Source organism: Dunckerocampus dactyliophorus, chromosome 18, assembly GCF_027744805.1.
Source record: "Dunckerocampus dactyliophorus isolate RoL2022-P2 chromosome 18, RoL_Ddac_1.1, whole genome shotgun sequence".
Taxonomy (NCBI): Eukaryota; Metazoa; Chordata; class Actinopteri; order Syngnathiformes; family Syngnathidae; genus Dunckerocampus; species Dunckerocampus dactyliophorus.
In genome coordinates this window covers 11197726-11212342 of record NC_072836.1, presented here as the reverse complement: position 1 = coordinate 11212342, position 14617 = coordinate 11197726, and positions in this window count along the sequence as shown.

The window sequence follows — 14617 nt, the reverse complement described above, 5'->3', positions numbered from 1 at the left end:
CACCTCTGAATGGCCGAAGAAACACAAAATGAAGACTTTGGAGTGTCCTAGTCAAAGTCCTGACCTGAATCCTATTGAGATGCTGTGGCATGACCTTAAAAAGGCGCTTCATGCTGGAAAATCCTCCAATGTGGCTGAATTACAACAGTTCTGCAAAGATGAGTGGACCAAAATTCCTCCTATCTTCACATTATAGATGTGACTAATGAATGAATGCCCTTTTCAAGTCCTCATATGTCTGGATTTGGAAATGGCTGGAAAGATATGGGATGATTTCAAATGTACACACTGACTTTTTAAATCTTGTTTAAATGTTAAGTGCGGAAAAACTCTCTCTGACAATTTTTTTCCACAACAACACGCTTTATTGGACATACGTATGATTATGAGAGCCAATCCAAAATTCTTCCTTTACAAAATATATAATAATGCTCACTTTTGACTGACGCTGTCTCTCAAAATTGCCGAAATATTGTATCTCTTTCAATTTTGACTTGATTAAAGTGTAATTCACCATCTCTGGGTAGCGCAACTGCACTCTTAAATGTGCATGTGTCCACTTGCACATATTAGAAAGCATTAGGAACTCCAAGATATGCCCTGTGGGGTACATTGTGGTTGCTTATGACCATGCATTTTCTAATATTTACATATATATGTATATGCATGTACTTATTTAGCACCATAAAAGGGCCAGATATCAGGAAAACTAACTACATGATATTATGTACACGACATAATATTATTATTGAGCAGCTTTTGTATTGTATTACATTACATTGTATTGTACTACTTCAGATGCTAATGTAAATGTGTCACCTGCAGTACTGTATTTCGTGTTGTAGGAAGTTTAACTATTGTATTTTTAATCATGCCCCTTATGTAAGTGTATACGAGTCGACGTGCACTTCTCAGCTAGTCGTGATTCCTCACAATATACGCTGAATGGGAAGCAAGAATACAAGCAACCACAAAAAGCCCAGTGGGAGCGGAGCACTCCAATGATGCCTTCATGCCACAGTGAGGAAACTCAATGGCAGCACACTGCAGGCGCTGCCGAGGCCAAAAGCGAAGACAACAGTCTTATTTTGGGAATGGGTGCCTTTGATGAGACCTTACGTAAGGTCGGCGTGTGAAGGAAAAAGAGCCAACATCCACTTTAGTGGATGTAACGGCATCATTCAATGTGGCGCGTCATGCAGAAGTCACTCAACTCAGCAGGGTGGCACTCTGAGAGGTGAGAGGTCAAACCACCAGAGCTTGTTAATCACATGGAGGCTACTGTAGATTGAAAGCATTAGGGTTTGCCGATTGTGTCTAATATTCACAATCAACTTGTGTGCTGTGTTTGTGGACTGTGTTGCCACATATCCGCCATATTTGTGGACTGTGCCACGGCACCATGTTTGCACATGTTGCTCATTGTCCACCGGTGCGTGTCCACCATTTTTGTGGAGCATGTTGCTTGCATATGTCTGCCATATTTGTGGAATGCGTTGAGGCATGTTCACCAAGTTTGTGGAGTGAGGTGCTGCATGTCCGTCATGTTTTTGGAATGCCATATTTGTGGTTTGTGTTGCTGCAAGCCTGCCATATTGTGTTGTAGCATGTCCTCCATATTTGTGTAGTGTGTTGCAGCATGCTCACCATGTATGTGGAGTGTGTTACCACTTTCATCCCATGTTTTTGGAGCGTGTAGCCCCGTGTTGGCCATATTTGGGGAGAATGTTACTCAGTCTGTCATATTGTGTTGTAGCTTGTCCGCCATATTTGTCAAGTGTGTGGCAGCATGTCTGCCATGTTTTAGGAGTGCAGTGCATACGCTATTATGTTTGCTGTGTTGCTGTTCACTTTTTTTTTGTTGACCATATTTGTAGAGTGTGTTCCAGCATTGTCTGCCATATTTGTGGTGTGCGCTCTAGCACGTCCACCATCTTTGTGGAGTGTGTTTCTGTGCATCCCCCATGTTTGTGGGGTGTGTTGCACCACATATGTTTTCTACATGTTTTGCCATTTGAGTTATAAAACTGTGTCTATTAATATATGACGTGATCGTGCATCGAATGTCGTGCGTAAGCGACACTTCAATTACAAAATGTTCCCTTTATGACACAAAAGCTGAGCTTCTGAAGTCGCCGGCTCTCTTCGTGACCTGAGGTCTCCCGAAAAATTGAAATGATGTAATTTCCTCCTGCTACACAAGCTCCGGTAAGCCGGACATGCATTCATGGACAAGCGTATGCTTTGTCACCCACTCTTTTGATTCTGGAGAGCACAAAACTCCCTCTAAGGCTTCTGGTGGCAAAAAGGAGGAGGTTACGTTAAATACAGCCGAAGTGCTCCTCTTTGTGCATGTTTCTTATTCACTTTCCTACAATATAAAGACAACTTGGGTTTGTCAGTCGTTGGGTTTTTTTTTTTTGGCTTTCTTTATTGGATATTTCTTTTAAATATATATATATACCGTATATATACACACTTTTATACATCAATATCCCTACACTTTGGCCTTTTCAATTTGATAATTACATAATAAACCAAATGATTTTTTTGGAACGGTTATTTATACTACAGAAACAAAGCAAGGACAGCATTTCAGACATCATTTTTAATAAGATTAATAAATATAATGATAGATGAAAGGAGCCCGTGTACATACTGTAAATGTTGCATAAGCAGCGTTGGCCTCAAAAGACCTCAACCATAAAGACTCTCATATCATATCAGCACAGGCCCATTGAGAGTACACACCATTTCACATAATCATCTTGTACTTGTACTATTGTATTATCAGCATTTTTAGTAATCGTAGTATTTGTATGTAACAATTTCTTTGAGTATTTTACCTCAGAATAACATTGTTATTGTTATGTTATGTTGTTATTATGTATGAGAGTGAATAACAGGTGGCTCTGATTAGCATTTAAACATCCCCTTGACCTTACTTACGTTTCATTTAAGTGATAAAACGATAGCTCCTCGAGGGAAACGCACAACATTTGAGCGCGCCATATGCAGCATGGACCACTAATAGAAGCGCCGTAACAACCTGTCCATCGCTACACGTCCAACATTGAAAAATTAGTGCCCCCCGAACAATGAGGCTGCATGCTTGTTTACGGCGTGATTCAGAACCTTTGCTATTTTAGAATGTGGGACAGCCAAAGAAGGTGAAATATAATATGTAGACATAGCTGGAGAGGAAGCGCAGCGCTTTCGGTGTCACCAGACAGAGCAGCTGCAGTGAGACTATTGATGATAGAGCGGGGCCGCTTCATCCGTGCAATAATAATAATAATAATATGTTTCTGTTTATTTTAATTTTTTGTTATTTATTTGTTGTTTAATTATAGGCAGCACGGTGCCCGAATGGTTAGCAAATTGGCCTCAGTTGGAGGCAAATCTTTGTTTGAGCATCCCGATGTGGAGTTTGCATGTTTCCACCTCTCGCCTAAAGGCAGCTGGGATAGGCTCCCTCTCACCCGGGACCCTAATGAGGACAAGTGGTATAGAAAATGGATAGTTGGATTGACATAATATAATATGTAATATTTATTATAATACAATAAGTATTATTATTGTGATAATATTATTATAAAGAGTCCTTTAAAATAAAAATGTTGGTTTGTCAAATCTAGATAGAAGATGACAGATTTATTATTTTTCTTTTTTTTTTTTACCAGTCTATTGTAGCGCCTCAAGTATGTTGTTTTAAAGTTTACGCAAAAGTAGTCATAGTTTCACGTTGGATGATATCCGGCACCGTAACTACAGTGTTTTTTTCCCCCTCACTGTGCCTGGACTGCTGTGTCATGGTGCGGGGAGCTCGCACGAGAAGTGCTGCTCTAACCGCTGGTTGTTTATACTAGGGAACGTCAATAAATTACTATTGCGTTTTTTTTGTTTAAAAAAAGTCATATATTCTAAATCACACCACAAATTGATCTATAAAAGGGTGTGCAAACTTTTTGACTAACGGGCCGCATTGAGTGAACAAAATTGTCCGGGGGGCCAGACTATATACACTCCTGAGAATGACATCACAAAAATGTGAGTATTAAAGCAGTGCACTGCAGTCGGCACCAGTAAGGGCCTTAATTTGTGTGTCTTGATGGACAGCCAATTGGATCCTCCGGCTCAGTGCAGGTGTCATTTATTTGGGTCTACCGCTTGACTTTTTTGTTCCATAATGCTCAGGATCTTTCAAAAAATGTGGAATGACTGATTTACTGCAGCCAACCTCAGCAGCAATGGCACGCTGTGAGAGGCCTTGTATATGCAACTCGACAATCCAACCACGTTCAAAAAGAGAACGCTTCTTAGCTTTAGCCATCAGGAGCTATCAGAAAATTAAAATGAGCAGATTTTGGCTTTTATAGCCTTCGGTCTTAAACTTTTGATCAGCTGATAAACAGCCTATTTCCGATTAATTGTTGTTTTCAATAAATTACTTTTTCAAAAAGCTTTTTGTCTCACTCCCCCTTCTTTTGCATATTGTAGCTCTACTTAAAACCTCATTAAGATCCATGCCTCCATCCTCTATACCGCTTCTCCTCACTAGGGGTATGCTGGAGCCTATCCCAGCTGACTTCGGATGACAGGCGGGGTACATCCTGGACTGGTCGCCAGCCAATCACAGGGCACATATAGACAAACAACCATTCACACTCACATTCATACCTATGGACAATTTAGAGTCGCCAATTAACCTAACATGCATGTTTTTGGAATGTGGGAGGAAACCGGAGTACCCGGAGAAAACCCACACACGCACGGGGAGAACATGCAAACTCCACACAGAAATTCCCAACGGAGATTCGAACCCAGATCTCCTGACTGTGACTGTGTGGCCAACATGCTAACCATTAGACCACCGTGCGATCCAAATGTGCAAAAGGCAAATTCTAGCAATTTTTCAACTGGTCTTAAGCTTTTGATCAGGAGTGTATTTGATACACAGTGTTCTACGCTTACAATTCAAACAGAATTATTCGTCTCATTTTATCTGTAAAAGTGTCAAACAATCTGCTATTGGTGCTTGCGTCCCTTTTTTCAGAAGCACTTTAAACATCAGACTACATCAAGTCACAAAATTTTACATTTTTTTTTTCACTGAATAAGACACCGGAATGTACATAAATAAAGGACATGTGATATACAATATGAACTATGAATGATAAAACATTGACTATTTAAGAGTATGTGAATGTCCTTCCTTTTTTACTTCCCAGACAGTGCGGGTGGGTAGGTTAAATTGTGTGTCACATATTTGTTGACTTGTGTTTGTTTGGCACCCTGGGTGAGGTAGTTGTCTGGATCGCTGCATGTCAAAAGCTACTTAAACCATCAAAAGGTTGTCAAATTATTAGTCCTACCCTAAAAGTATTTTGCACACCCATTTTTTCCAATTTTATCTTTTATTGGATTTTTTTTATTGGATTAGGGACCTGACTCACAGAGGTTTGTAACAAAAGCCAAACAATATTGTTGGTCATGGTGTGTAATAAAAAAAGTACATTCAGCAATACTTTGGTTGCATTTTTTTTATTGCTTTGAAGAGCTATTTTCATAACCATATTCAATTCCACCAATTCATGTTTGTAACAAAAGCTAATTATAAAAAAAAAACAACAAAAGGATCGGTTATCGGATTGGCAAGACTATAAAAAAATCGGATCCCAAGCCAAAATATATACATATATTTATAGTCATGGAAAAAATGATTAGACCACCCTTGTTTCTGACCGGGCCAAAGCAGTAACACATGTTATTGAAGTTTTTATAGCCACAGATTACATCCATATTCAGTTGTTGAGAGCGCTGGCTTTAAGTACAGTCATGGAAAAAATGATTAGACCACCCTTGTTTATTCAGTTTCTTGCTCATTTTAATGCCTGATGCAACTAAAGGTACCTTTGTTCGGACAAATATAACAATGACAACAAAAATAGCTCATACATTTTTTTGACAGTACAATGCTATAGCTATTCATGTAAGAATTTACGTGATTTTGGTTATTATCAAGAAAATCATGGAAGTTGCTAGATATCAGCTCTTAAATTAAACTCATATGAACTTTATTTATTATCATCATTATATTTGTCCAAACAAATATACCTTTAGCTGTAAAAGGAACTAAAATGGATCAATAAACTGAAGAAACAAGGGTGGTCTAATAATTTTTTCCATGACTGTATATACTGTGTACATATATGCACTCTACACACACTGTAGAGTGCGGGTCCGGGTCGCAAGGGCAGCAGTCTCAGTAGGGAAGCCCAGACCTCCCGGTCTCCGGCCACCTCCTCCAGCTCCACCAGGAGGACACCAAAGCGTTCCCAGGCCAGCTGTGAGACATAATCTCTCCAACGTGTCCTAGATCTGCCCCGAGGCCTTCTCCTAGCTGGGCATGCCCGAAACACCTCACCAGGGAGGCATCCGGAAGGCATCCGGACTAGATGGCCCAGCCACCTCAACTGGCTCCTCTTGATGTGAAGGAGCAGCGGCTCGACTCTGAGATCCTCCCGGAGCTCCTCACCCTATCTCTTAGGGTGAGTCCAGCCACCCTATGGAGGAAACTTATTTCAGCCGCTTGTATCCGAGATCTCGTTCTTTCGGTCACAACCTAAAACTCATGACTATAGGTGAGGGCGGGAACATCGATCAACCGGTAAATTGAGAGCTTTGCCTTCCGCTCAGCTTTCTCTTCACCATGACGGTCCGGTACAGCGACCGCATTACTGCAGATGCTGTGCCGATCCGCCTATTGACCTCACGCTCCAACCTTCCCTCACTTGTGAACAAGACGTCCAGAACTCCTCCACCTGGGGCAGGACCTCATTCCCAACCTGGAGGGAGCAATCCACCATTTTCCGACTGAGAACCTTGGCCTCGGATTTGGAGTTTCTGAGTCTAATCCCAGAAGCTTCACACTCAGATGCAAACCTCCCCAGTAAATGCTGAAGGTCACAGCCCGATGAGGCCACCAAGACCACATCGTCTGCAACTAGCAGAGACAAGATCTTAAGGCCACCGAACTGGACTCCCTCAACACCTTGGCTGTGCCTAGAAATTCTGTCCATGAAAATTATGAACAGAATCGTGACAAAGGGCAGCCTTGGCATTCACTAGCAACAGGCTCGACTTACTGCTGGCAATGTGAACCATTTTCCTGGAGCACCCCCCACGGGACACCGTGAGGGACACGGTCAAATGCCTTTTCCAAGTCCACAAAGCACATGTAGGGCAAACTCCCAAGTACCCTCCAGTACCCTTGCAAGGGTGTAGAGCTGGTCCAGTGTTCCGCGACCAGGACGAAAACCACATTGCACCTCCTGTAGCCGAGGGTCGACTAACAGTCTTACTCTTCTCTCCAGCACCCTGGAATAGACTTTCCCAGGGAGGCTTAGGAGTGTGATCCCCCTATAGTTGGAACACACCCTTTAGTCACCCTTCTTGAAAAGGGGGACCACCACCCTGGTCTGCCAATCCAGAGGTACTGTTCACAACTTCCCCGTATTGTTGAAGAAACGTGTCAGCCAAGACAGTCCCTCAACATCCAGAGCCAGAGGAATTCATGGCAAAACTCGTCCACCCCCAAAGCTTGGGGGTGCGTTTTGACTACCCCAGATCTCTGCTTCCTCTATGGAAGTCAGTGGAATTGAGAAGGGCCTCGAAGTATTCCTTCCACCGTCCGAGTATATCCTTAGTTGAAGTCAGCAGGTCCCCGTCCCCACTGTAAACAGTGTGGACCGGGCACTGCTTCCCCTTTCTGAGGTGCCGGATGGTTTGCCAGAACCTCTTCGAGGCCATGGCTTCACCGTACTCCTCCCACACTCGAGTTTTTGCCTAGACCACCGCCAAAGCCGCGTGCTGCTTGGCCTGCCGGTACCTATCAGCTGCTTCAGGAGTCCCACCAGCCATCCACGCCCGATAGGAGTCCTTCTTCAGCTTGACGGCATCCCTGACCTATGGTGTCCACCATCGCGTTCGGGGCTTGTCGCCACTACTGGCACCGACCACCTTGCGGCCGCAGCTCCGATCGATCCAACTCATCACCAGGTGGTGATCAATTGACAGGTCAGCCCCGCTCTTCACCCGCATGTCCAGAACATGCGGATGCAGGTCTGATGATACGACTACAAAGTTGATCATAGACCTACGGCCTAGGGTGTCCTGGTGCCAAGTGCACTTGTGGACATCCTTATGTTCGAACATGGTTTTTGTTATGGACAGACTGTGGTTCGCACAGAAGTCCAACAACATCACACCGCACGGGTTCAGATTGGGGTTTGGGGTGGACACACAAAATATACCTGTATATACATACATACTGTACATATATACAGGGCTCCTGACTGAGACTGAATGGTCATATTTTGCGATTTAGACGTGAGTAAATTTCTCTCCTGCACGCACATGTGTGACCAGATAAAAGTACGTGTCCCGTTGACAAGGGACACACTTTGTCTCTTACCGTGAGAATGAAAAATAGTATAAATAGTAATGATATATATTATCATAAATAGCAATTTATTATTATTTTTTTTCATTTTTTATTTGTTTTTCACCCCTGTCCTGTCCAGCCTTTAAGGCAGATAGAATTGTAGATCTAAAATAGCAATTTATTTTAAATGGCTTTATTATTTTACTTATTTTCTTTTTTGTATTGTTTAAAATACCATTTTCACATATTTTTTCTACAATTTTCTCCTCTGTTTATTCTGTTATTGTTTATTAGCTGGGCTATAAGACTAAGACTATCAATGCCAGCGTGTGTGATCGCTCACGTTTCAATCGAACTCGATCGACTTTTTTCTTTTTTACCATCTTTGTTTACACATTTTGCTTGGCTCTCACTTTCTTCTGTCTCTCTGGCGGCAGCTTGCTAGCTAGAGATATCCGCCTAGCCTCAGCTTCAGACTCCAAATGGGATTTTTTTTTTTTTTTTTTTACCACGGTGACATTTTGCTTTTAAAACAAACAAGCAATGTGGTTCATTCAGTGCTCATTTTTGCCCCACAAGTGTCACCTAACAACCTTGCACTCTGCTCTTGCTCTCCGCTCAGATTTTGAGTAGCTCACCAAACAACATCTGCTTCAACTTCAGACGTTATGCTTGTATTTAATGACAAATGAGCGCACTGTTTGAGTGCAGATGTTCTTTGTAAATAAAGCACAACTGAAATGTTGCCAGACACATAAAACAACGATGTGTTCAATAGCTCACCTCTCCTTTCTTTTTGTCAAAGTAGCTTTAACACTGCTGGAAGTTGGATACACCTGCGCTGTCATAAACCTGCACACTCTATTTATACTGTTTTATACTGTCCTGTTTAAGCAGGACAGATTTCTATGAGAAATATAGTTAAATCGTTATTTTATTCTGTTAATTGTCTTATTTTTAACAAAAGATATGTTGTTGAACAATTAATTTCCCATGTATTCGTATTACTCTAAAACAGGCATAAAATTAAATTCAGGTTTGTTTCACACAATTAAAAAAAAACCCACAGCAGGCTGGTTGGCCCTTATTTTTGCAGAAGTTCACAACACAGTTCATTTTCCGATTTGATTTTACGATTGAACATTTTTTGTTGATGACAAATCACTGCTCCACACTTCAGCCCAGTAGTTGTAAACGACGCTTAACGCGCAAATGACGTGGTTTGCCAAACAAACTTAACTCCTGAAGTGGAAGAACGGAGACAAACAAAAAAGAAGAAGAAGGCGGGCCGAAAAGAGGGCGGTATTGGAGTTATTAGTATTCATCACCAATACAGTGAAAATGAGAGGAAGTGTGAATGTTTACTTTGCAAGTCGAGGTCGGTGTGTGCCCCTACATTTTCTGCTTGCGCTCACTGTTGGACCTTGAGGAGGTTCTAAGTTGAGCTTCAAAATGTAAAAACAAGAAATGGGAATGAGACAAAAAATATTTTGAGTACTGTTAAGCAATTTATTAACCACCCCAGATCATGATGGCTCCCCTTCCACTCTCATGTGGGAAACTCCACTCAGGTGGGATCTCCTTGTAGTAACTCCAGTAACAATGGAAGCCATCATATATGTATTTGTACATTTTCAAAATCTTTATCATATAGGTTTGATATAAACTGCATATCCATTATGATGATAATGATTTCTGATGAACGTTTACATTTTTTAAAACTTTTATGTTTTGTTTCTTTGTTTTGACCTCCCCGTCCATCCGCCTGATTACATAAACATGCTTTCCGTGTTTCCATGGTCGACCTCCAGCATTACTGACAAGTACCTATTGATCCACTCGCTTTGTTGTGTTCGGCGGCCCCGCAAATGAGCAGACGGGCCGCTCACATTACCCAAACGATTGCTGAAATCACCAAAAAATTGGATGTAAAATAAACAAATTGATGGACAATTTCAACATCCAATCAGTGGTCAAGACCAGCCCATCCAAGACCATCCAGTCAACGGTTAAGACGTTTGAAGCTAAAGCTGTCCCTTGTCGTCATTCGTCAGCCCAGATGATATTAATCCTTTCAACTGTATTTCTTGGACTGTTTTCTTTGTTGCCATCACATGGTTCTTGGAGACGCTGAGAAGGCATGAGTATCCACGAGTATTTTCCTGAAGGAGGGTCATTGCTTTTGGAGTCCAGCTGGTCTAATGGAAACATGTGGGGTCCCTGGTGAGAGAACGTGTAGAGAGATGCTTTTTTAACAGGGCTACCCTGCGCCTGTTGATGCAAAACAAGCGTCTCTGAAAAAGAAACGGACCGCTGAGACGTCTTTATATTTATATTTACATATACTGTATGCTTTTCGTGAATGACTATGAAGCTGCTGTATTTCTTTCCCACTGAGGGTTGTGTGTTTTTATAAATAAGGGTTCAAAAGAAGGCATTCGGTTTGGTATTTTTACAAAAGTACGTTTTTAGATAAGTATTGACCTTTGACTTTTTGGAAAATCCCAGCAAGAGTGAAGATTTTCCAAAACGTATTAATCTCCTTACATGAGTAGTTTTGATGTATTTTTGTTTGTTATTGTCAGATTATTTCAAAATGTCTTTTTTCGTGTGTCTAATTCCTAGTAAAGCACATCTGTTCCTTACAATGCACTTTTTATTTTATTATTTTGAAGCTGGAGCTTGTTTTTAAATCACAAAGAACTCTATAAGGCTTTATAAGTGGTTTATGAACTGGTTAGTTATTAAGTAAAAATTGATAAAACAAGTTTAAGTACACACCCAAAGTCATTTCTGTCTGGTCAGGGTTTAAGGCAGTGCTGGGGTGCATGGCTGGAGAGCAGTGAGGCGTACGGGCGTGTTCACGGGACAAAATGCGTGCCTGTTGGCATATCTTTTGGTCACCCTCCAGGAGGGGAGGGCACTGATTTAATAATACATTTATTTTTTCTAATATTTTTGGGATCGACCAACAAAGTCCCAAATATCGACTGTTTGATCGCAGTCGAAGGGTTGGCAACCCCTGGTTTAAGGGTTACCGTTTAAATTAGCATTTAAGTCAGTTAGGTTTGGTGTCAGTGTTTTGGTGGGGGGGGTTTCTTCGGGGTTTGATTAGGATTAGGGTTGAGATTCTTGTGTTGGTCTCAGGATGAGGTTTGGCGTTACGGTTTTGGTGAGAGTCTCGGCCAGTTTAAGATGAGAGTTTTGATTAGGTTTAGGGTTGTCTGACTGATTGATTATTATTATTATTATTATTATTATCATCATTTGTAAATTCCATCAGTAAGAGACTTGATAGATGATTTTTAACTTATACTAAGACTTATACGAAGATGAAACCTTAACTGCATCAAGTCATCAAAAAAGCTAGTTTAGTAAGTAGTTTCCCCATTTATTTTGAAAGGAAGTTACCTGTAAATTAAGATTTTATTATAACATAAATATTACTATTCCATTCCATTCCATTTTCCTCCGCTTATCCGGGTCCGGGTCGCGGGGGCAGCAGTCTTAGTAGGGAAGCCCAGACTTCCCGGTCCCCGACCACCTCCTCCAGCTCCACCAGGAGGACACCAAGGCGTTCCCAGGCCAGCTGTGAGACATAATCCCTCCAGCGTGTCCTAGGTCTGCCCCGGGGCCTTCTCCCGGCTGGGTATGCCCGAAACACCTCACCAGGGAGGCGTCCGGAAGGCATCCGGACTAGATGCCCGAGCCACCTCAGCTGGCTCCTCTCGATGTGAAGGAGCAGCGGCTCTACTCTGAGCTCCTCCCGGATGACCGAGCTCCTCACCCCATCTCTTAGGGTGAGCCCCGCTACCCTACGAAGAAAACTCATATCAGCCGCTTGTATCCGCGATCTCGTTCTTTCGGTCACGACCCAAAGCTCATGACCATAGGTGAGGGTGGGAACATAGATCGAACGATAAATTGAGAGCTTTACCTTCCGGCTCAGCTCTCTCTTCACCACGACGGTCCGGTAGAGCGACCGCATTATCCGCCGATCCGCCGATTGACCTCACGCTCCAACCTTCCCTCACTCGTGAACAAGACCTCGAGATACCTGAACTCCTCCACCTGGGGCAGGACCTCATTCCCAACCCGGAGGGAGCAATCCACCCTTTTCCGACTGACGGATTTGGAGGTGCTGAGTCTCATCCCAGAAGCTTCACACTCAGATGCAAACCGTCCCAGTAAACGCTGCAGGTCACAGCCCGATGAGGCCATCAGGACCACATCGTCTGCAAATAGCAGAGATGAGATCCTAAGGTCCCCGAACTGGACTCCCTCGACACCTTGGCTGCGCCTAGAAATTCTGTCCATGAAAATTATAAACAGAATCGGTGACAAAGGGCAGCCTTGGCGGAGGCCAACATTCACCGGAAACAGGCTTGACTTACTGCTGGCAATGCGAACCAGGCTCCTGCTCCGATTGTACAAGGACTGAATGGCACGTAGTAGCGCGCCACCAATCCCATACTCTCGGAGCACCCCCCACAGGACACCGCGAGGGACACGGTCGAATGCCTTTTCCAGGTCTACAAAGCACATGTAGACCGGTTGGGCAAACTCCCAAGTACCCTCCAGGACCCTTGCAAATATTACTATTTTATGAACTATTTATAAATAATTGTAAAGTGGTTTAGAATGTTTTTTTTTATCATTTAATATTTCTTAAAGTAAAATAAAATGTCACTTTTACTGCGCTCCCATCGTTGTTATTTCAGTGATGGAAAGAAGTCGTACCGGATGAATAGAATTATATATTTAACAGAAATAAACGCTGCTAAGTATTTCCTTCCCAATAAAAATGGGTTTAAATGACACACCTAATCCCGTCTTCTGGGAAAAGGCCTGATGTCATGTTTTCCTGTGTTTCCTTTACGCTAATCTTTAAAGTTGCTGCTAATTCACTGCAAAGCACGGCCATGTCAGACTTGTAGCGTTGTCTTCAGACAATGAAAGTCAAGACCATGGTTGATCACCTGAGCCTACAGGTGTAACGCTAAACCTCTCTAAGCCTAGAGCGCTGTGGACACAGAACACTGTTGCCCCGCTTTCGGTGCTCCGGCCAGAGTCGGGCTGGCTTCCATTACTCTCTGCTGTAATTAGACCACATTGGAGAAGCGCTCTATTCCTCGGCACCGTGCCAGTCTGCATGTTTACTGATGCAGAAGGTCACCAAGGTCATGTGTGACTGTGTGCTGCCATTGCTTTCATTTCCAATCAGAAGTCATCTCCTGCTTCATGTTAAAGCAAACTTCTGTAATTTCTGGCTGCACGAGAAAGAAAAGGATGACGTAATCCCTAATCTTTGGCCAGGAAGAATTAGCATCCATAGCTGAACAAACTTTACCCTTCTTTAGCCCAGATTCCCTCTCAACATGGATCTTTTTAGTGGATTTTTACAGATTAACACCACAGATAACCCCGGTACATAATCTCACCTCACCTCCAAAAGTAAGAAGATGATATTGACCATCTGCTTCATCCGTAGGGGATTTGATTGGCCGAGCAGCCAGAAGGGGATGATTAGGTCTCAATGTCACTGCAGATTGGATCCACTAATCTCCAGCGTGTGAATTCAATCTAATATGACAAAGAAGATTGTCATGAATTCACTGGTTGATTCAGAAGACCCTGTAAAAAAACAAAAAAAGGGACCCGATTTCCCACTGGACCTGGAATACCGGGGGAGGGGCTCGCAGGAGCCTGGTTCGCATTGGCAGTCATAAATCCAGCCTGTTTCTGGTGAACGTTGGTCTCCGCCAAGGCTGCCCTTTGTTACCGATTGTGTTCATAATTTTCATGGACAGAATTTCTAGGCGCAGCCAAGGCGACGAGCGAGTCCAGGTCGGGGGCCTTAGGATGTGGTCCTGATGGCCTTATTGGGCTGTGACCTTCAGCATTTACTGGGGCGGTTTGCAGCTGAATGTGAAGCTTCTGGGACGGGACTCAGCACTTCCAAATCCGAGGCCATGGCTCTCCGTCGGAAAGGGGTGAATTGCACCCTGCTCTAGGTGGAGGAGTTCAAGTATCTCGGGGTCTTGTTCACGAGTGAGGGGAGGTTGGAGCATGAGGTCGACAGGCGGGTCGGCGCAGTGTCTGCAGTAATGAGGTCGCTGTACCGAACCATTATGGTGAAGGGAGAGCTTAGCCCGAAGGCAAAGCTCTCAA